This window comes from Peromyscus maniculatus, chromosome 16, assembly GCF_049852395.1.
Source record: "Peromyscus maniculatus bairdii isolate BWxNUB_F1_BW_parent chromosome 16, HU_Pman_BW_mat_3.1, whole genome shotgun sequence".
Taxonomy (NCBI): Eukaryota; Metazoa; Chordata; class Mammalia; order Rodentia; family Cricetidae; genus Peromyscus; species Peromyscus maniculatus.
The window spans coordinates 51335950-51359650 of NC_134867.1; the positions used below are offsets into that span (position 1 = coordinate 51335950).

General features: G+C 40.3%; 1 long non-coding RNA gene and 1 pseudogene across 2 annotated transcripts in view; one reads left to right on the forward strand and one right to left on the reverse strand.

The window, feature by feature from the left end:
• The window catches only part of LOC143268909 (uncharacterized), a 171815-nt gene that overhangs the window by 37830 nt on the left and 110284 nt on the right, over positions 1-23701 (reverse strand). The gene's annotated exons all lie outside the window — the stretch shown is intronic.
• LOC102906074 (tripartite motif-containing protein 43 pseudogene) lies at positions 6318-8071 on the forward strand (annotated as a pseudogene).

Below are 23701 nucleotides of genomic sequence, written 5' to 3' on the forward strand. Positions count from 1 at the left end.
AGGCAGGAGAGAGGTAGTTGGTGCTGCCAGGTATAGAAAATAAATAGAAGGAGAATAAGAGAAGAGGAAGTAATGAGGGAAAAAGAAGGAGAGGATGATGCTGGGGAGCAGCCACCCAGCCACCCAGCCAGAATCAGAGTAAGAAGTAAAGAAAAGATATACAAAAATGGAAAGATGTAAAATGCCAGCAGCAAAAGGTAGACTGGCTAATTTAAGATAAAAGACCTGCCTAGAAACTAGCCAAGATAAGGCCTGGCATCCTAAGTAAGAATAAGTCTCCATATAATTTTTTTTGGAGCTGGGTGGCAGCCCTCCTATAGTATAAAAATAAAAGAAAAAACTACAGAAAATAAAAAAGCTGTAATGAAAAATGGTAAAGTGTAGGGAGCCACTATTCAAAGATCGCGCTGGCTTCCTGGTAGCCTAGCTGTAAACAACTCCATATTTGGCTATGATGCACGAGTATGGTAACTGGCCTTATGTCCTCAGCCTATCCCGTGGCTCCCTGTGCTAGCATTCTGGCGGGACCCAATCATAGTATGGCACGTTTGCCTGATTCCCTTTATAAGCAGCTGCATTTTAGTCCTCGCCACCCCTCACCTTCATCTCTCCCTTAATCAAGAGGCGCTCCAATAAAGTGTGATCTGAGAAGAATCGTCGCGTGGTGGTCGTTCTTCCTCGCTGGCCGAGGAGCGCGCCGCAGTAAAGTATTTATTAATTATGTACAAAGCACAGATCCCATCTCATATACTCTGCATGATGTATTTCAAGCAATAGATAAACGAACAAAATATTAGGAACCCATAGTATAGAACATTTATTTATAAAATAAGGAAGTTACTATGCACAAATGCTTGTTGTATGCATTTGTACATGTTTGTGTAAGTGTGTGCACATGTGTATGCAACTGCTTATGCACATGCCTGTACTTGCATACTTACACTAGAAACCAATGCTAGTGTCTTCTCTAATTGTTCTCCATATTAGTTTTTGAGGAAGGATCTCAAACTCAGATTAGAAATCGTCAATGACCACTGCCTTGCAGTGAGCTCCAAATATCTTCCTGTGGCTGACTCCCAGTGCTGAATCTGCACACACACACACACACACACACACACACACACACACACACACACACACACACACACTCACACACCACACTGCCCAGGGTCTATAGTTGCTAAGAATCCTTACTCATGACCTAATGCTTGGACAAAATGCATTTTACTGACCAGGCCATCTCTCTAGGCACTTGAAGTTACTTTTTAAATATTGGAAGTAAAGGGGGGGGAGGTGGAAACTAGTAAACATTTCCACACTTTAGCTCTATACAAACTTCTAAATATATGTCCTAAACAAACTTTGTTTAATTTTTTTTTTTCGCTGAACTAAAATAAAGTGACACAAGCAGTTGAAGGTCCAAAGAATTTTTTAGACTCACAGTTCCAGGCCATAGTCCAACCTACTGGAGAAGTCACAGTGGCAGGATCTTGCAGCACTTAGTTACATCACATCAGTAGTCAAAAGCAGAAGGCAAGGAATCCATGCATGCATGTTAGTTGTTAGTCACTGTTCTTTTGCTGAGAAGAGACACCATGACATAGGCAACTCTCATAAAGGAAGTCTTTCAGTGGGACCTTGCTTACAGTATCAGGGTCTTAGTCTGACAGCATCATGGCATGGACCATGGAGACTCTGAGCATGGCAGCAAGCAGGTGTGATGCTGGAGAAACAGCTAAGTGCTACTTCCTGATCCATAGACCAAGAGTGAGACATTTGGCCTGGCCTAGGCTTTTAAAACCTCAAAGCTCACCTCCAGTGACACTCTTCCTCCAAGGACACACTCCAGCAAGGACACACTTCCTAATCCTTCTCAAATAATGATACTCCCTGGTGACTAAGCATTTAAATATATGAGTCTTTGGAGGGTTGACATTCTCATTCAAACCACCACACTAGTGGTGAGCTTGTTTTATCTACTTTTATGTAGTTTAGAAACGCTTACATAGGAAATGATGTAGTGATATATTGTGTACACTGATAATCTTGCCTGCTGATCAGAGGACAGATCCAGCCACTAGATTAGACATAGAGGCCAGACAGTGGTGACACACAAATTAATGCTATCACTTGGGAGGCAAAGATCCCATCTAGATCTCTGTGAGTTCAAGACCACACTGGAAACAGTGCCAGGCAGCCCAAACCTTTAATTCCAGTACTGGGAAGCACACAGGCCTTCAATCCCAAGAAGTGATGTCAGCTCAGAGAAAGGTATATAAAGTATGAGGAAACAGGAACTCATGCTCTTAAGGCTAAGGATTTCATAGAGGTAAGAATGTGTCTAGCTTTTTCTGTTTCTCTCATTTTTTAACAGTCACCTAATTATCTGGCTTTGGGTATTTTATTAATAAGACTGGTTAGTATGTATGTTACAGAACATAATATCCAAAAGTCAATGAATGGACCATTCAATCTTTCTAAGTAATAGGTGTTAGTTTGCAGTTTTCATTCCACAAAACAAACTCTGGATGAATAAACTGATAGTCAAGAGTGAAACTTAGTCACGAGTGCACTTAGGGGATTGCATAAACATGGAGCAAGTACCCTAAGACAATATTATGTCCTCAACCTCTACAGGCTGATGGGTTGGGATAAGGAGATGTGGGGCACAGAGAAAATGATGACAGGAAAATCTCCCAGGACCACCCCAGGGGTCTTTGTTTGTTTGGATTTTGGTTTTTGTTTGGTTGTGTGGTTTTGAGTTAGGGTTCCATTAAGTTGTCCTGGTTTAGTTTGAATTTGTGATGTTCCTGCTTCAGTCTTTTATGGAATTGGTCCTCATAATAATTGCTGTGACTAATGAGTCTGTGTATTATCAAATGAGAAGGGTTTCTTTCCTGGCCCCACCTATTCTGTTGTGTTCCTTCCAACAACATGCTTTCTAGAAGGTAGATTTCTCAGACTGGCCTGACCTACTACAGTCTCCTCAAATTGTCGACTTCTAACGCCTGCAATCACCTTATGGTGACTATAGTACACTCTCCTGCCTCATAGTATTTGATACTTTTATACTGAATTTTTACTTTGCTTTTGATTGTCTCATTAGTATGGAAAACAAGCAAGATTCTGAACAAGGGCATCAACTACATAGCAAGTAACCCGTGCCTACAAAAAGAAACCATGTTTGATATTTAAGAGACTGTGCTCTACTCTAAGTGAAGAAGCAAGGCTTATATCAAGCTCAAACTCCCAAGTGAGTTCCTCAATATTATTATGATTATCATTGTTATTTTGAGAAACATTCTCCTATATCCCAGGCTGGTCTGCTACTCAATCTGTAGTTTAGGATGAATTTTAGTATTTGTCTGTACCTCCTGATTACTCGAGTTACAGGCGTGTGACACCACACCTGATTATCTGTGATGCTGAAGATAGAACCCAGGACCTAGCACATGCCAAGCCAGTACTCTGCAAACTGAGATATAGCTCTTTCCATTTTTTTTCCTTTTCAAAAATGGGGCCACATAATATTGGTGATCTGGGAATCAAGTTTTAAGTGATGCTGTCCTAGAACTTCTGATCCTAATGCTTCCAATTTTCACCATGATTAACCTCTCTAAAAGCAATCTGAACATATTATACCATTTAAAATAACAGATTATCATAGAAGGATTGAATGTGCTTTGGGGCTGGAGGATGAAGTTCTCTTGAGAGAGTGAGTGCCTGGCATCTAAGGTAGGATTTCAATGAGGAAGAACCTGAGTATATGAAGAAATATGAGTATATTGGACCCATTTTACTTGGTGATTAATATTTTCTGTAGGGATGAGAAGAGTACGAAATCATAAAGGAAAGGCAATGATGTTCCAAAAATAAGATGCAGAAAAATATCTCCTGGTCAACTCAATGGAATAGATCAATTATTTTAAGTCAAGGTTTTGATCCTCTGCCATTGATAAAAACAGGTAAGCAGCTCACCTGTTATCCACAGACCTACTAAAAAACCCTGTGTTTAGGCCATGTCTTGGTGGCACATTCCTTTATTTCATACACTCAGGAGGTATAAGGATGTCTGTGAGGTCCAAGTCAGTATGGTCTACACAGTGAGTTCCAGGAGAGTAGAGCTGTTACTCAGAGAAAGACTGTCTTGGAAAAAAAACAAAAGGAAAGAAAAATCAACAACAAAAACATTCAAAACAAAAACAAAAAACACAAAGCAACAAACATACAAACAATAACAACAACAAAATCCCTGGGTTTAAGTAGGTTTATGACAGCATTCCAGTGTAAGTGGACCACTGTATTTTTCTAGGATCATACTGTAATAGTTTTGATCTGAAACACTGATAATATCCTCAAAACACAGAACACTGAAAATAGATCCATACTTATGACCTTGCATATAATTCAACTGCATGTGGATCAAACACATCAACATAAAACCACATATACTGGAACTAATAAAAGAGAAAGTGGGGAATAGTCTTAAACTGGCAGACAAGGGAAAGGATTTCTAAAGAGAATACCAATAGTACAGTCACTAAAAGCAACAATTAATAAAGGGAACCTCATGGAACTGAAAATATGTGTTTGGCAAAGAACACCATTTGTCACAAGGACAAAATGACAACCTAGAGAAGAGGAAAAGATTTTGCCAACTATACACACACTATAGATGGATAATATCTAAATAAGTAAAGAACTAAAAAAAACTGGACATCAAGAAAGCAATTATCTCAGTTAAAAATGGAGTATAGAGCTAAACAGAGAATTGAGGAAAGTGAAAATACAACCTCCACTTCAGGATGCCTTCATCCTGTACCCACACTTCCTAATACTCAGACACCCAAAGAATAAGATCAGAGAGCCCTGAAAAAGCTTAGCTCACACCCAAATGTTCACTTAAATGAAAAAAATCGCCAGCCTTTTTGGCCCTGGCATTCTCAAAGGAAGAATCTAAGGCTTCTATGATCTCATCAACTAGGGTTAAGGCTTTCCAGGATCTGGCAATGATTTTGGAGGCAAAGGAAATTGCCTAAGGGGAAGCAGTACGCTCCATCTCTTGGTCTCCTATCATGTAACACCTGTGATTGTAGGGATTTTTATTCCAACACTGGGAAGATGCTACAGTGAAGCCAGAGTATGAATGATATCACAGTTCCTGATTTCATCTGTAGGATTCCTCCCAACTCAGTTTGGAATAATCTTTATCTGAACCATATTTCTAACTACAAACCTCAAAAAATTTAAATACAGGACATCTTCACTAGTCTAGAATTTAAGTTACATTTAAGTTTTATGTCTTCCTCATCCTCATCCTTTTATATACTCTTTGCAATCTATCTTAACATACTCATTATGATTCCTCATGCTCTCTAAATCCTACACATATCTCTATGTCAACAACTGGCTTGCCACATAAATAATACAAAAGATCCTTATCCTGCCAGTCCTCTTTATGGTTAACCCCAAAAGTCGGGTCTTACCCCAGTGAAGGGATGATCTTGCCAGTGAGAACAAGAGCAAGAAGACAGATAGCAAAGATGAAAGGATTTCCTTCTTCCATGTCCTTTTACGGGCTGCCAACAGAAGGTACAGCTAAGATTTAAGATGAATTCTCACATCTCAAATCATCTGAGTTTAGGTGGGGTTTCTTAATTTCAGTGATTCAATCAAGAAAATTCCCTAACAAGACATATCATAGCATCTTGGGTTTTGTTCATTAAACATATTTTTTTTCCCTTACCAATGTTTTTGTTTGTTTGTTTGTTTGTTTTTCCTCTTTTTTCTAGACAGGGTTTCTCTGTTTAGCTTTGGAGCCTGTCTTGGAATGCACTCTGTAGTCCAGGCTAGCCTGAAATTCTCAGAGATATGCTGGCCTTTGTCTCCTGAGCGTTAAGAAGAAAGGCCTGTGCTACCAACAACATCCTCTCCCTGGCTTCCCTTTGTAGTTTTTTTTTTTTTTTTTTTTTTTTTTTTTTTTTTTTTTTTTTGAAAGCTCGAAGGAAAGAATCGAGAGGGGAGTGGGTAGAAAAAGGGATGCATTTGAAGAAATTGCAGTTGCGGTTGAATTTGATAAACATAAGTTGAAGTAAATTCTTAAGGAATTATTAGGAATTTTCTAATGTTGATATTTGCTAAATTCACAGATTGATATCATTAACTGTTAAATTGGAAAAGGTAAACCAAAATTATGAGCACATCACAAAATATTAGAAACAGTGAAATATTGTAGTAAAATTGGTGTTTATTTATTTATTTATTTTTTTAAGATAAGTTCTCACTGTATATTCCAGGCAGGCCTTGAACTAAAACTCCTCCTGCTTCAACAGCCCAATTCCTAGGAATCTTGATTTAAAGGTGTGACCTATCAAACCCAGATAAGATGTGTGACTCAGGAAAACTTGTGGAGGATTATTTTGTGAGGATTCGCCATAGATATAATTCAATCTTCCATCCAATTAGATTACTGCTATTTCCAGTGGGTGTGGTCTCCAGGGAGTATATAAGGACACTCCAGGGGCCAGCCAGGTTCATTCTTCTCTAGACCAGACAGAGTGTGTTTCCATACCCTCTGGCTCCTAGGCTGCTAGATCCTTCTAGCCCACACATTGAGGGTCACCCCACAGAGCTGAGCTAATATTGTTGTGTGCCCACCAGACACTGCTGAGACCAGAGACTATTCCGTGGGAAAATGGAGTCAGACATCTCACAAGCCTTCCAGGAAGAACTCACCTGCTTCATCTGCCTGAGCTGCCTGACAGAGCCAGTCACCATAAGCTGTGGCCACAGCTTCTGTCGAGCCTGCCTCCAGCTTTCCTGGGAGGACACCCAACTTCCAGTCCACTGCCCTATGTGTCGGGAACCATGCCAACAGAAGGAAATGAGAACCAACATTGTTCTGAAGAAGCTGGTGTCCATTGCCAGACAAGCCAGCCTCATGAAGGACCTGAGCTCTGAGGAGCATAAGTGTGTGAGCCACAAGGAGACAAAGAGGACCTTCTGTGTTGAGAGCAGGATCTTGCTCTGTCAGCTCTGCTCTAACTCCCATGAGCACAGAGGTCACAGACATTGTCCCATTGAGGCAGCAGCTGAAGATCAAATGGAAAGGCTTCTGAAGCAGATGGCATCTTTATGGGAGAAGATCCAAGAAAATCAAGAGAATATCGAGGCAGAGATGGGAACAAAAACTTTGTGGATGGACTATGTGACTCAGCGGGAAGAAATGATCAGGTCAGAGTATAGGGAGCTGCATTCATTCCTCTGTGAAGAGGAAGAGAATCATATCGAGTGCATGAGAAAGGAAGGCCAATGTGTTTTAGCGAAATTGAGGGAGAGTGAAGTCGTGATGGTCCAGAAGAGCAAAGAACTAAGAGAAATGTTTCAGGAGCTGATGGCAATGTCCCAGGAGCCCTATGTGGTACTGCTCCAGGGTGTGGATGACATGGTCAGAAGGAGTGAGTCAATGCAGCTGAGCATGCCCAAGGGTATGCAACCTGAACTCAGTGCCCTACCCATCACCGGACTGACTGAAAGGTGCAAGCACATCCAGGTGCACACTTTCTTTGACAATGTAACCACCTTCGATTCCAAGATGAACCTATTTCATGTCTTGAGAGAATTCAGCTTCAGGCCTCACTTTAAGGATACATCTGTGGATTCTGTTGGATGCTATTTGGCTTCGTGGGGATCCTCCAAGTACATCTCAGGGAAATATTACTGGGAGGTGGATTTGCAGGACTCTGGGGACTGGGCTGTAGGGGTGTGTGAAGATTCCTGGCTAAGGAATACCAACCAAATGACTGACTCTGAGGGTGCCTTTCTTCTTGTGTGTTTGAAGGAGGGTAATCATTACAGTCTCCTCACCACATGCCCTCTCTATTGGCACTATATAGAGAGGCCCCTGGGCAGGGTTGGGGTGCTCCTGGATTGTGAGCGTGGATGTTTAAGTTTCGTGAATGTTGCCAAGAGTTCCCTCATATACAGGTACTGCCCTGGCACCTTCAAAAACCCTGTCCGGCCTTTCTTCTCCAGTGGCCATGAAGGGAGAACCTTTAATCCAGCACATTAGTGATTTTTAAATATTTCCTAATTTACTGTTATCTCTTTTATTACTATTAAATAATAAAATACAATTAAATGGAAAAAAATGTTTGTTTCATTCTTTACATACACTATATTTGAGTACATGTCTAAAAGAGGGTTCACCATAGCTATGGAGCCACCATGGGACTGGACTATGCGGCAGGTTACTGGAGACAGTTGTTTAGCTTCAACTGTTTGGGAGACCCACACGTGGGGGTATTGAGATCCATCCCTGTTGTGTGAGTGGGCTTTTTGGAGCCTAGTTTGTAATGTGTGACACCTTGTGCATCCTTGGTTCAGAGGGGAGGGGCTTGGACCTGCCTCAGCTGAATGTACCGTGCTCTGCTGAATCACCATGGGAGAGCTTAAACTGGGGGAGGTGGGAATGGGGATTCATTGAGGGGAAAGTTGGCGTTGGCGAAGAATGAGGCCGGGTGATCTGTGATTTGTATTTAAAACGAGTAGAAAATTTCTTAATAATATTAATAAAAAGAAAAAATTAAAAGTGGGTACAGAGACATAGACCACATTTCTAATAATGTTACTCCATAGTTTGCAGGTTTTGTTGTTTGTTTTGTGGAGACATGGTCACACTGTACATTTTTAGCTCTCCTGGGACTCACTCAATATGCAGATATCAAACTCCAAAATTTCCAGGTTCCTCTGCCTGACAAGTGCTGGGATTAAAGGCATGCACCACCTTTTCCAGTTCAGTATCAGTTTCTATGTATCACTACCTTTTCCTCTTTCCTAATCTTTGAAATTGAAAATTTGATCCAGGCTGAACATTAACAAGATGCCTAGCTATTCTAAAAATATATACATTTCTTCCAATATCATAATAATATAAATGGTATGATAGCAGTTTAAGAAGAAATAAAGGACTATACATGACTTTGGTATTTAATAAAGAACCCATCAAAAGAGAAGAACTGTGGAATATTAGTTCAAGACATGATACATTTGTTTATGTTGTATAATATTTGTTTAATGATGCAAAGATATGTTGCATTTTTTTAACACTGTGAGTCCATGTTGCTTTGGAGGCAAAGAAAATTGCCTAAGGGGAAGCAGTACGCTCCATCTCTTGGTCTCCTATCATGTAACACCTGTGATTGTAGAGATTTTAATTCCAACACTGGGAAGATGCTACAGTGAAGCCAGAGCATGATTGATATCACACTTCCTGACTTCATCTGTAGGATTCCTCCCAACTCAGTTTGGAATAATCCTTATCTGAACCATATTTCTAACTACAAACCTCAAAAAATTTACATACAGGACATCTTCACTAGTCTAGAATTTAAGTTACATTTAAGTTTTATGTCTTCCTCATCCTCATCCTTTTATATACTCTTTGCAATCTATCTTAACATACTCATTATGATTCCTCATGCTCTCTAAATCCTACACATATCTCTATGTCAACAACTGGCTTGCCACATAAATAATACAAAAGATCCTTATCCTGCCAGTCCTCTTTATGGTTAACCCCAAAAGTCGGGTCTTACCCCAGGGAAGGGATGACCTTGCCAGTGAGAACAAGAGCAAGAAGACAAATAGCAAAGATGAAAGAATTTCCTTCTTCCATGTCCTTTATTCAGGCTGCCAACAGAAGGTGCAGCTAAGATTTAAGATGAATTCTCACATCTCAAATCATCTGAGTTTAGGTGGGGTTTCTTAATTCCAGTGATTCAATCAAGAAAATTCCCTAACAAGACATATCATAGCATCTTGGGTTTTGTTCATTAAACATATTTTTTCCCCCCTTACCAAAGTTTTTGGTTGTTTGTGTGTTTGTTTTTCTACTTTTTTCTAGACAGGGTTTTTCTGTTTAGCTTTGGAGCCTGTCTTGGAATGCACTCTGTAGTCCAGTCTAGCCTGAAACTCTCAGAGATATGCTGGCCTCTGTCTCCTGAGTGTTAAGAAGAAAGGCCTGTGCTACCAACATCCCCTTCCTGGCTTCCCCATGTAGTTTTTTTTTTTTTTTTTGAAAGCTCGAAGGAAAGAATCGAGAGGGGAGTGGGTAGAAAAAGGGATGCATTTGAAGAAATTGCAGTTGTGGTTGAATTTGATAAACATAAGTTGAAGTAAATTCTTAAGGAATTATTAGGAAGGTTTTAATGTTGATATTTGCTAAAATCACAGATTGATATCATTAACTGTTAAATTGGAAAAGGTAAACCGAAATTATAAGCACATCACAACATATTAGAAACAGTAAAATATTGTAGTAAAATGGCTCTTTTTTTTTTATGATAAGTTCTCACTGTATATTCCAGGCAGGCTTTGAACTAAAACTCCTCCTGCCTCAACAGCCCAATTCCTAGGAATCTTGATTTAAAGGTGTGACCTATCAAACCCAGATAAGATGTGTGACTCTGGAAAACTTGTGGAGGATTATTTTGTGAATATTGGCCATAGATATAATTCAATCTTCCATCCAATTAGATTACTGCTATTTCCAGTGGGTGTGGTCTCTAGAGAGTATATGAGGACACTCCAGGGGCCAGCCAGGTTCATTCTTCTCTAGTCCAGACAGAGTGTGGTTCCATACCCTCTGGCTCCTAGACTGCTAGATCCTTCTAGCCCACACATTGAGGGTCACACCACAGAGCTGAGCTAATATTGTTGTGTGCCCACCAGACACTGCTGAGACCAGAGACTATTCCGTGGGAAAATGGAGTCAGACATCTCACAAGCCTTCCAGGAGGAACTCACCTGCTTCATCTGCCTGAGCTGCCTGACAGAGCCAGTCACCATAAGCTGTGGCCACAGCTTCTGTCGAGCCTGCCTCCAGCTTTCCTGGGAGGACACCCAACTTCCAGTCCACTGCCCTATGTGTCGGGAACCATGCCAACAGAAGGAAATGAGAACCAACATTGTTCTGAAGAAGCTGGTGTCCGTTGCCAGACAAGCCAGCCTCATGAAAGACCTGAGCTCTGAGGAGCATAAGTGTGTGAGCCACAAGGAGACAAAGAGGACCTTCTGTTTTGAGAGTAGGATCTTGCTCTGTCAGCTCTGCTCTAACTCCCATGAGCACAGAGGTCACAAACATTGTCCCATTGAGGCAGCAGCTCAAGATCAAATGGAAAGACTTCTGAAGCAGATGGCATCTTTATGGGAGAAGATCCAAGAAAATCAAGAGAATATCGAGGCAGAGATGGGAACAAAAACTTTGTGGATGGACTATTTGACTCAGCGGGAAGAAATGATCAGGTCAGTGTATAGGGAGCTGCATCGATTCCCCTGTGAAGAGGAAGAGAAACATATCGAGTGCATGAGAAAGGAAGGCCAATGTGTTTTAGAGAAATTGAGGGAGAGTGAAGTCATGATGGTCCAAAAGAGCAAAGAACTAAGAGACATGTTTCAGGAGCTGATGGCAATGTCCCAGGAGCCCTATGTGGTACTGCTCCAGGGTATGGATGACATGGTCAGAAGGAGTGAGTCAATGCAGCTGAGCATGCCCAAGGGTATGCGACCACTCAGTGCCCAACCCATCACTGGACTGACTGAAAGGTGCAAGCACATCCAGGTGCACATTTTCTTTGACTATGTAACCACCTTGGATTCCAAGATGAACCTATTTAATATCTTGAGAGAATTCAGCTTCAGACCTCACCTTAAGGATACATCTGTGGATTCTGTTGGATGCTATTTGGCTTCCTGGGGATCTTCCAAGTTCATCACAGGGAAATATTACTGGGAGGTGGATTTGCAGGACTCTGGGAACTGGGCTGTAGGGGTCTGTGAGGATTCCTGGTTAAGGAATACCAACCAAATGACTGACTCTGAGGGTGCCTTTCTTCTTGTGTTTATGAAGGAGGGTAATCATTACAGTCTCCTCACCACATGCCCTCTCTATTGGCAATATATAGAGAGGCCCCTGGGCAGGGTTGGGGTGCTCCTGGATTGTGATCGTGGATGTTTAAGTTTCGTGAATGTTGCCAAGAGTTCCCTCATATACAGATACCCCCCTGGCACCTTCAAAAACCCTGTCCGGCCTTTCTTCTCCAGTGGACATGAAGGGAGAACCTTTAATCCTGCACATTAGTGATTTTGTAAAAATTTCCTAATTTACTGTTATCTCTTTTATTGCTATTAAATAAAAAAATACAATTAAATGAAAAAAATGTTTGTTTCTTTCTTTACATACACTACATTTTAGTACATGCCTAAAAGAGCATTCACCATAGCTATGGAGCCACCATGGGACTGGACTATGCCTCCGGTTACGGCAGACAGTAGTTTAGCTTCAACTCTTTGGGGGACCCACAGGCGGTGGGATCAAGATCCATCCCTGTTGTATGAGTGGGCTTTTTGGAGCTTAGTGTGTAAGGTGTGACACCTTGTGCATCCTTGGTTCAGAGGGGAGGGCCTTGGACCTGCCTCAGCTGAATGTACCGTGCTCTGCTGAATCCCCATGGGAGAGCTTAAACTGGGGGAGGTGGGAATGGGGGTGCATTGAGGGGAAAGTTAGCATTGGCGAAGAATGAGGCCGGGTGATCTGTGATTTGTATTTAAAATGAGTAGAAAAGTTCTTAATAATATTAATAAAAGAAAAAATTAAAAGTGGGTACAGAGACATAGCCCACATTTCTAATAATGTTACTCCATAGTTTCCAGTTTTTGTTGTTTGTTTTCTTGAGACATTGTCACACTGTATATTTTTAGCTCTCCTGGGACTCATTCAATATTCAGATATCAAACTCAAAAATGTCCAGGTTCCTCTGCCTGACAAGTGCTGGGATTAAAGGCATGGACCACCTTTTCCAGTTCAGTATCAGTTTATATGTATCACTACCTTTTCCTGTTTCATAATCTTTGAAATTGAAAATTTGATCCAGGATGAACATTGACAAGATGCCTAGCTATTCTAAAAATATATAAATTTTCTATAATATCTTATTAATATAAATGGTATGATAGCAGTTTAAGAAGAAATAAAGGACTATAGTACATGACTTTGGTATTTAATAAAGAACCCATCAGTAGAGAAGAATTGCGGGATATTTGTTCAAGACATGATACATTTGTTTATGTTGTATAATATTTGTTTAATGATGCAAAGATATTTTGCATTTTTTTAACACTGTGAGTCCATGTTACTTTGCCTGTCTAAAATACCTGATTGGTCTAATAAAGAACGGAATGGCCAATAGCTAGGCAGGAGAGAGATAGATGGGGCAGCCAGTCAGAGAAAATAAATAGGAGAATAAGAGAAGAGGAAGTAATGAGGAATGGAGAAGGAGAGAAAGATGCTGAGGAGCAGCTACCCAGCATAATGCCAGAAGCAGACTAAAAGGTAAAAAAAGAGATATACAAAAATAGAAAAAGGTAAAGGCCCTGAGGCAAAAGTTAGATTGGCTAATTTAAGACAAGAAAACCTGCTTTTAAACAAGCCAAGCAAAGGCCCGACACTCATAGGGAAGAATATTTCTCCATATGATTATTTGGGAGCTGAGTGTTAGACCCCAGAAAGAGTAAAGAATAAAAGAAAAATACTAGAGAAAATAAAGAAAGCTGTAATAAATGGTGATAAAGTACTTATTAATTATGTACAAAACACAAATCCCATCTCATATATTCTGCATGATATATTTCAAACAATAAATTAATGAAGAAAGCATTAGGAACTAAAATTATAGAACATTGATCTACAAAATAAGGAAGTTAGTTTGTAGATGTAACTAACCGTCTTATTAAATAAGAAACACAGAAACAATGCAAAAGAGAAAGCCGAGAGGTCAGAGAGCTGAAAGCTAAAATCTCACCCTTCCGCCTGCGGTGTCCCAGCTTCCCGAAAGAGACCTATTTCCTGTCTGTTCTTCTATTTATAGTATTTTGTTCTGCCTTCTCATTGGTTGTAAACCCAAACACGTGACTGCCTCGTCACTGTCTGAATGTATAGCCCCCTAGGTCTCAAAGGTATATGTCTCCAATGCTGGCTGTATCCCTGAACACACAGAGATCTATGGGATTAAAGGCGTGTGCCACCACCGCCACACTCCTGCTATGGCTCTAATAGCTCTGACCCCCGGACAACTTTATTTATTAACATACAATCAAAATAATATTTCAGTACAATTAGATTACCACCACATTTCCCCTTTTCTATTTTAATAAAAAGAAAAAAAGTAAAAGGTTATAACTAAAAAAAGAAAAACTATATACAAAAGTACAATAACTATATACAATATATACAAGTAATAAATACCTAAATGTCAGGTATTTGACAAATCAGAGAAAATAATTCCATTATCTATCCTATTTTGGTAATTCCAAGATGTATCTAATGTACTTTCTATCCTAATTAATTTTCAACTATAACTAACTAATCTTCAACCATAACTAACTAATCTTCAACTCCCTCAGAGACCCAAGAAGGGAATAATATTAGCTAACAAAAATAAAAACAGGAAGTGCATGCAAGCAACTTCCAAAAAATTTGTGAGTTGACAGAAACAGCCAGCTGCCTGGGCAGTCACCTGAGGTTTCTCCAAAGTGTTGGGGCATCATCTTCAGCCTATAGGCTTAGTGTATCTGACAGACTCATTTGTGATGTAGGATGTACACAAGGTCAATAGTTCAACCTCACATTGGGTGAGAGCAGTCCACGTACCAGAAACACCTGAATTCCACTAGTGTCCTGTCATGATTCAGGATTTTAAATTCTGGAAATTGTTGACAGTTTTTAAATTCAGCTGTCCATTCTTCTTGGCTGTGTATATATTGTTTCATCTCAGCATCCCCTTCTTCTCCACATCCATCTATTAAGTGCCAGTCTACTTTCGAGAGGCATGAGCTTTCAGCTGCTGTTCCATTGTACAACAGAATCCATCGGCCCTCTGCCTGTTAAGTTGCCTTCGAAGAAAAGGGCACCGTACCTTTTCCGGATTGCGAAGGCCACTTGAGGGATGGGGCCATATTGTCCTGGCCTCAGAAGATGCCTTTTGATAAAGCCATAACCACACTTGTTTTGGCAAGAATCAGTAGTCCCTTGTTTCGTGTTCTGTCTGTCCATTTTGTCCTGTTGATTCGAGGATACATATGCAGTTTCTTCAATGCCCATATTTTCTCTGAAGTAGATTGGTACTGCCAGGAGCCAACATGTCTCAAAAAAGAAAATTTTTCTAAGTTATTAAAACATTTTAAATGCCATATTCTGTAGATCTCTGAAAGGTTTGAAGATGACCTGTCTAAAACATCTCTGCTCAATTTTTAAAACATATCTAATATGACTACAAGTTCTATTGTAATGTCTAACTACTAACTTTCATTTCTTTATATCCTAGTAGTTGGTAATAATAACATTCAAGGATCAGAAATTTGTATTACATTGTTAAATGAATGGTATAAATACAATTAGAAATATACATATAGCATTTTCTAACAATATCAGTTTCAAATTTGTATACAATATAAAACAATTCAATCCAATGTAAAGTATTAGTAATTGTCTTTTTCTTTTCTTTCTTTGTTTCTTTTTTTTCCTTTTTTTTTTTAAAACAAGAACCTTAAATCTAATCTCCTTTGGTAGTCCCGCCTATACTTCCTGCCTAGCCACGACCAATCAGGTTTTATTTATTGACCAATCAGAGCAACTTGACATACAGACCATCACCCAGTACAGCCAAGTGCAGACCATCTCAGACACCTGCACTCAGGCCCATGGTCCTAATCATCCTCTATGCAAACCTGCTGGGTAACGCCACAAGGAACCCAAGAAGGGCTCCCAAAGGACATACATTAACATCCCACAGCACTTCCCCTTTCTTGGCACATTAAGCTACAAATGGCGCCCAACGTGTTGGCAAGAGTTTCCACCCAAAACCTGAGAAAAGATTCTAAAACAGAACTAAAAACAGCTTCCTAATTGTCTCTCTCAAATGAGCAGCAGCTGCCGGTTTGAGTTACTGGCGGGTTCCTGGTGTGTGCGCTTGACCTGCAGTATGGCGGGAATAAGGCCTCTGCAAGTGGCACATTAAGCTGCATGGTGGATTTAGCCTTTGCTAGTACAAAACCAAAAGAGGTTTCTGGGCTACACGCTGCTTTGATAAGAAGCATAGACCCACTATTTCTGAGAATTGATGGCTCCCAAAGCTGGCGGAAAACGTACCACCACCATGTTGGGAAGCTGAAGTGGGTGGAGCCTGCATCCACAGCACTGTTTCAGGCTTAAAAGGTTGCAGTTTAAAGCAATAGGCTCAAGGTAATATAAAAAATAAGCCATGTAAAGATGGCTACCACACAGAGAATCTGGATTATGTTCTCTTTGATATACATAACTGAAGAAAAACATTTGATTGCAAAAGCTGTTGAGTTATGCCAAAATGTGTATTTTAACGGTACCTTGACTTCAAAATTTGGCTATAAGGATATGTTGCTTTGGAAAAGAGGCTCTGCTTTTGTTTCTACAGAAAGCCAGGGCCTATGGATTTGTTCCAGATTAAGATACATCAGGTTTGACCAGCCAAGACCTCCTGAAAGGTCTCCGATGACACCATGGCCCAGATGATCCAACATCCAAAATCGTTTCAAGGCAACTGGCTCAGACGATACAGCCTCATGAACTATTCCATGATCCTAAAATTTTCTTTGTGTCCCCATAGATACAGCGCCCCCCTCCAGCAGGAAGTAGTAAGAGAAGCTACGCCCAAATTCCCAAATATACCAAGCTGGCTTTGGAGATGTATAAAAGTTAAAACCTTCCTTTTTAAAAAAAGAAAAGGGGAAGTGCTGTGGGATGGTCTGTATGTCAAATAAAACACTGATTGGCCAGTGGCCAGGCAGGAAGTAGGTGGGACAAGGAGAGAGGAGAATTTTGGGAAGCAGAAGGCTGAGGCAGAGAGACACTGCCAGCTGCCGCCATGACCAGCAGCATGTGAAGTCGCCGGTAAGCCACCAGCCACGTGGCAAGGTATAGATCTATGGAAATGGATTAATTTAAGCTATAAGAACAGTTAGCAAGAAGCCTGCCACGGCCATACAGTTTGTATGCAATATAAGTCTCTGTGTTTACTTGGTTGGGTCTGAGCGGCTGTGGGACTGGCGGGTGACAAAGATTTGTCCTGACTGTGGGCAAGGCAGGAAAACTCTAGCTACATTAGTTTGTACACATTTTGTATATATTTGTATATGTTTGGGCAAGTGTGTGCACATGTGTGCAGTTGCTTATGCACATGCTTGAGCTTGCATACTTACAGTAGAAACCAATGCTAGAGTCTTCTCTAATTGTCCTCCACCTTATTTTTGACAAAGAACCTCAAATTCAGCCTAGAAATATTAATTGACCACTGTCTGGTAGTGAGCTCCAAATACCTTCCTATGGCTGATTCCTAGTGCTGAGACTGCATACACACACCACAGTGCCTTAGTCTCTAGGTGCTAAGAATCCAAACTCATGCCCTGATGCTTGGGCAAAATGCATTTTACTGACCAGGCCATCTCTCTAGGCACTTGAAGTTACTTTTTAAATATTGGAAGTAAAGGGGGGGTGGTGGTGGAAACTAGTAAACATTTCCACACTTTAGCTCTATACAAACTTCTAAATTTATGTCCTAAACAAACTTTGTTTAAATTCTTTTTGTTGCTGAGCTAAAATAAAGTGACACAAGCAGTTGAAGGTCCAAAGAATTTATTAGACTCACAGTTCCAGGCCATCGTCCATCCTGCTGGAGAATTCACAGTGGCAGGATCTTGAGCACTTAGTTACATCACATCAGTATTCAAAAGCAGAAGGCCAGGAAATCATGCATGCATGCTAGTTGTTAGCCACTGTTCTTTTGCTGAGAAGAGACACCATGACATAGGCAACTCTCATAAAGGAAGTCTTTCAGTGGGACCTTGCTTACAGTATCAGGGGCTTAGTCTGACCGCATCATGGCATGGACCATGGAGACAGGGAGCATGGCAGCAAGCAGGTGTGATGCTGGAGAAACAGCTAAGTGCTACTTCCTGATCCATAGGCCAAGAGTGAGACATTTGCCCTGGCCTAGGCTTTTAAAACCTCAAGCTCACCTCCAGTGACACTCTTCCTCCAAGGACACACTCCAGCAAGGACTCACTTCCTAATCCTTCTCAAATAGTGATTCTCCCTGGTGACTAAGCATTTAAATATATGAATCTATGGAGGGTTGACATTCTTATTCAAATCACCACACTAGTGGTGAGCTTGTTTTATCTACTTTTATGTAGTTTAGAAACCCTTACATAGGAAATGATGTAGTGATATATTTTGTACCCTGATAAATTTGCCTGCTGATCAGAGGACAGATCCAGCCACTAGATTAGACATAGAGGTCAGACAGTGGTGACACACAACTTAATGTTAACACTTTGGAGGCAAAGATCCCATCTAGATCTCTGTGAGTTCAAGACTACACTGGAAACAATGCCAGGCAGCCCAATCCTTTAATTCAAGTACTGGGAAGCACACAGGCCTTCTATCCCAAGAAGTGATGTCAGCTCAGAGAAAGGTATATAAGGTGCAAGGAAACAGGAACTCATGCTCTTAAGGCTAAGGATTTCATAGAGGTAAGAATGTGTCTAGCTTTTTCTGTTTCTCTCATTTTTTAACAGTCACCTAATTATCTGGCTTTGGGTTTTTTATTAATAAGACTGGTTAGTATTTATGTTACAGAACATAATATCCAAAAGTCAATAAAGGGACCATTCAATTTTTCTAAGTAATAGGTGTTAGTTTGCAGTTTTCATTCCACAAAACAAACTCTGGATGAATAAACTGATAGTCAAGAGTGAAACTTAGTCACGAGTGCACTTAGAGGATTGCATCAACATGGAGCAAGTACCCTAAAACAATATTATGTCCTCAACCTCTACTGGCTGATGGGTTGGGATAAGGAGATGTGGGGCACAGAGAAAATGATGACAGGAGAATCTCCCAGGGCCATGGCAGGGGTCTTTGTATGTTTGGATTTTGGTTTTTGTTTGGTTGTGTGATTTTGAGTTAGGGTTCCATGAAGTTGTCCTGGTTCAGTTTGCATTTGTGATGTTCCTGCTTCACAAATTTTTATGTAATTGGTCCTCATAATAATTGCTGTGACTATTGAGTCTGTGTACTATCAAATGAGAAGGGTTTCTTTCCTGACCCCACCTATTCTGTTGTGTTCCTTCCCACAACATGCTTTCTAGAAGGTAGATTTCTCAGACTGGCCTGACCTACTACAGTTCCTCAAATTGTCGACTACTAATGCCTGCCATCACCTTTTGGTGACCATAGTACACTCTCCTGCCTCATAGTATTTGATACTTTTATAATGAATTTTTACTGTGCTTTTGATTGTCTCATTGGTTTGGAAAACAACTTGGTTCTGAACAAGGGCATCAACTACATAGCAAGTAATGCGTGCCTAAAAAAAGAAACCATGTTTGATATTTAAGAGACTGTGCTCTACTCTAAGTGAAGAAGCAAGGCTCAATCTCAAAATCCCAACTGAGTTCCTACATAGCAACTACATAGAAACTACATAGCAACTACATAGCAAGTAACTCGTGCCTAAAGAAAGAAACCATGTTTGATATTTAAGAGACTGTGCTCAACTCTAAGTGAAGAAGCAAGGCTTATATCAAGCTCAAACTCCCAACTGAGTTCCTCAATATTATTACCATTATGATTGTTATTTTGAGAAACATTCTCCTGTATCCCAGGCTGGTCTGCTACTCAATCTGTAGTTAAGGATGAATTTTAGTATTTGTGTGGATCTCCGGAGTACTCGAATTACAGGTGTGTGACACCACACCTGATTATCTGTGATGCTGAAGATTGAACCCAGGACCTAGCACATGCCAAGCCAGTACACTGCAAACTGAGATATAGCTCTTTCCATTTTTTTTCCTTTTCAAAAATGGGGCCACATAATATTGGTGATCTGGGAATCAAGTTTTAAGTGATGCTGTCCTAGAACTTCTGATCCTAATGCTTCCAATTTTCACCATGTTTAACCTCTCTAAAAGCAATCTGATTATTTTATACCATTTAAAATAACAGATTATCATAGAAGGATTTAATGTGCTTTGGGGCTGGAGGATGAAGTTCTCTTGAGAGAGTGAGTGCCTGGCATCTAAGTCAAGATTTCCATGAGGAAGAAACTGAGTATATGAAGAAATATGAGTGTATTGGACCCATTTTACTTGGTGATTAATATTTTCTTTAGGGATGAGAAGAATAAGAAATCATAAAGGAAAGGCAATGATGTTCCAAAAATAAGATGCAGAAAAATATCTCCTGGTAATCTCAATGGAATAGATCAATTATTTTATGTCAAGGTTTTGATCCTCTGCCATTGATAAAAACAGGTAAGCAGCTCACCTGTTATCCATAGACCTACTAAAATCCCTATGTTTAGGCCATGTCTTGGTGGCACATTCCTTTAGTTCATACACTCAGGAGGTATGAGGATGTCTGTGAGGTCCAAGTCAGTATGGTCTACACAGTGAGTTCTAGGAGAGGAGAGCTGTTACTCTGAGAAAGACTGTCTTGGAAATAAAAGGAAAGGAAAGAAAAAACAACAACAACAAAATCAAAACAAAAACCAAAAACACAAAGCAACAAACATACAAACAACAACAAAATCCCTGGGTTTAAGTAGGTTTATGTCAGCATTCCAGTGTAAGTGGACCACTGTATTTTTCTAGGATCATACTGTAATAGTTTTCATCTGAAAAAATGATAATGTGCTCAAAACACAGAACACTGAAAATAGATCCATACTTATGACCTTGCATAAAATTCACCTACATGTGGATCAAACACATCAACATAAAACCACATATACTGGAACTAATAAAAGAGAAAGTGGGGAATAGTCTTGAACTGGTAGACAAGGCAAAGGACTTCTAAACAGAACACCAATAGTATAGTCACCGAAAGCAACAATTAATAAAGGGAACCTCATGGAACTGAAAAGCATGTGTTTGGCAAAGGACACCATTTCTCACAAGGACAAAATGACAATCAAGAGAATAGGAAAAGATTTTTGCCAAATATACACACTATAGGTGGATAATATCTAAATAAGTAAAGAACTGAAAAAAAAAAAACTGGACATCAAGAAAGCAACTAGCTCAGTTAAAAATGCAGTCTAGAGCTAAACAGAGAACTGAGGAAAATGAAAATACAACCTCCACTTCAGGATTCCTTCATCCTGTACCCACACTTCCTAATCCTCAGACCCCCAAAGAGGAAGATCAGAGAGCTCTGAAAAAGCTTAGCTCACACCCAAATGTTCACTTAAAAGAATAAAATCACCTGCCTTTTTGGCCCTGGCATTCTCAAAGGCAGAATCTAAATGGCTGCTATGATCTAATCAACTAGGGTTAAGGCTTTCCAGGATCTGGCAATAATTTTTGAGGCAAAGAAAGTTGCCTAAGGGGAAGCAGTAGGCTCCATCTCTTGGTCTCCTATCATGTAACACCTGTGATTGTAGAGATTTTAATTCCAACACTGGGAAGATGCTACAGTGAAGCCAGAGCATGAATGATATCAAACTTCCTGACTTCATCTGTAGGATTCCTCCCAACTCAGTTTGGAATAATCCTTATCTGAACAATATTTCTAACTACAAACCTCAAAAAATTTACATACAGGACATCTTCACTAGTCTAGAATTTATTAAGTTACATTGAATTTTTATGTCTTCCTCATTCTCATCCTTTTATTACTCTTGGGAATCTATCTTAACATACTCATTATGAATCCTCATGCTCTCTAAATACTACACATATCTCTAGGTCAACAACTGGCTTGCCACATAAATAATACAAAAGATCCTTATCTTGCCAGTCCTCTTTATGGTTAACCCCAAAAGTCGGGTCTTACACCAGTGAAGGGATGACCTTGCCAGTGAGAACAAGAGCAAGAAGACAAATAGCAAAGATGAAAGAATTTCCTTCTTCCATGTCCTTTATACAGGCTGCCAACAGAAGGTACAGCTAAGATTTAAGATGAATCCTCACATCTCAAAACATCTGAGTTTACATGGGGTTTCTTAATTTCAGTGATTCAAACAAGAAAATTCCCTAACAAGACATATCATAGCATCTTGGGTTTTGTTCATTAAACATATTTTTCCCCCCTTACCAATGTTTTTGTTTGTTTGTTTGTTTTTCTACTTGTTTCTAGACAGGGTTTCTCTGTTTAGCTTTCGAGACTGTCTTGGAATGCACTTTGTTGTCCAGGCTAGCCTGAAACTCAGAGAGATATGCTGGCCTCTGTCTCCTGAGTGTTAAGAAGAAAGGCCTGTGCTACCAACATACGCTCCCTGGCTTCCCCATGTAGTTTTTTTTTTTTTTTTTTTTGAAAGCAAGAAGGAAAGAACAGAGAGGGGAGTGGGTAGAAAAAGGGATGAATTTGAAGAAATTGCAGTTGCGGTTGAATTTGATAAACATAAGTTGAAGTAAATTCTTAAGGAATTATTAGGAAGTTTTTAATGTGGATATTTGCTAAAATCACAGATTGATATCATTAACTGTTAAATTGGAAAAGGTAAACCGAAATTATAAGCACATCACAAAATATTAGAAACAGTGAAATATTGTAGTAAAATTGCTCTTTATTTTGTTTTTTAAGATGAGTTCTCACTGTATATTCCAGGCAGGCCTTGAACTAAAACTCCTCCTTGCCTCAACAGCCCAATTCCTAGGTATCTTGATTTAAAGGTGTGACCTATCAAACCCAGATAAGATGTGTGACTCAGGAAACCTTGTGGAGGATTATTTTGTGAGGATTCGCCATAGATAAAATTCAATCTTCCATCCAATTAGATTATGCTATTTCCAGTGGGTGTGGTCTCCAGAGAGTATATAAGGAGACTCCAGGGGCCAGCCAGGTTCATTCTTCTCTAGACCAGACAGAGTGTGTTTCCATACCTTCTGGCTCCTAGACAGCTAGATCCTTCTAGCCCACACATTGAGGGTCACACCACAGAGCTGAGCTAATATTGTTGTGTGCCCACCAGACACTGCTGAGACCAGAGACTATTCCGTGGGAAAATGGAGTCAGACATCTCACAAGCCTTCCAGGAAGAACTCACCTGCTTCATCTGCCTGAGCTGCCTGACAGAGCCAGTCACCATAAGCTGTGGCCACAGCTTCTGTCGAGCCTGCCTCCAGTTTTCCTGGGAGGACAGCCAACTTCCAGTCCACTGCCCTATGTGTCGGGAACCATGCCAACAGAAGGAAATGAGAACCAACATTGTTCTGAAGAAGCTGGTGTCCATTGCCAGACAAGCCAGCCTCATGAAGGACCTGAGCTCTGAGGAGCATAAGTGTGTGAGCCACAAGGAGACAAAGAGGACCTTCTGTGTTGAGAGCAGGATCTTCCTCTGTCAGCTCTGCTCTAACTCCCATGAGCACAGAGGTCACAGACATTGTCCCATTGAGGCAGCAGCTCAAGATCAAATGGAAAGACTTCTGAAGCAGATGGCATCTTTATGGGAGAAGATCCAAGAAAATCAAGAGAATATCAAGGCAGAGATGGGAACAAAAACTTTGTGGATGGACTATGTGACTCAGCGGGAAGAAATGATCAGGTCAGTGTATAGGGAGCTGCATCGATTCCCCTGTGAAGAGGAAGAGAAACATATCGAGTGCATGA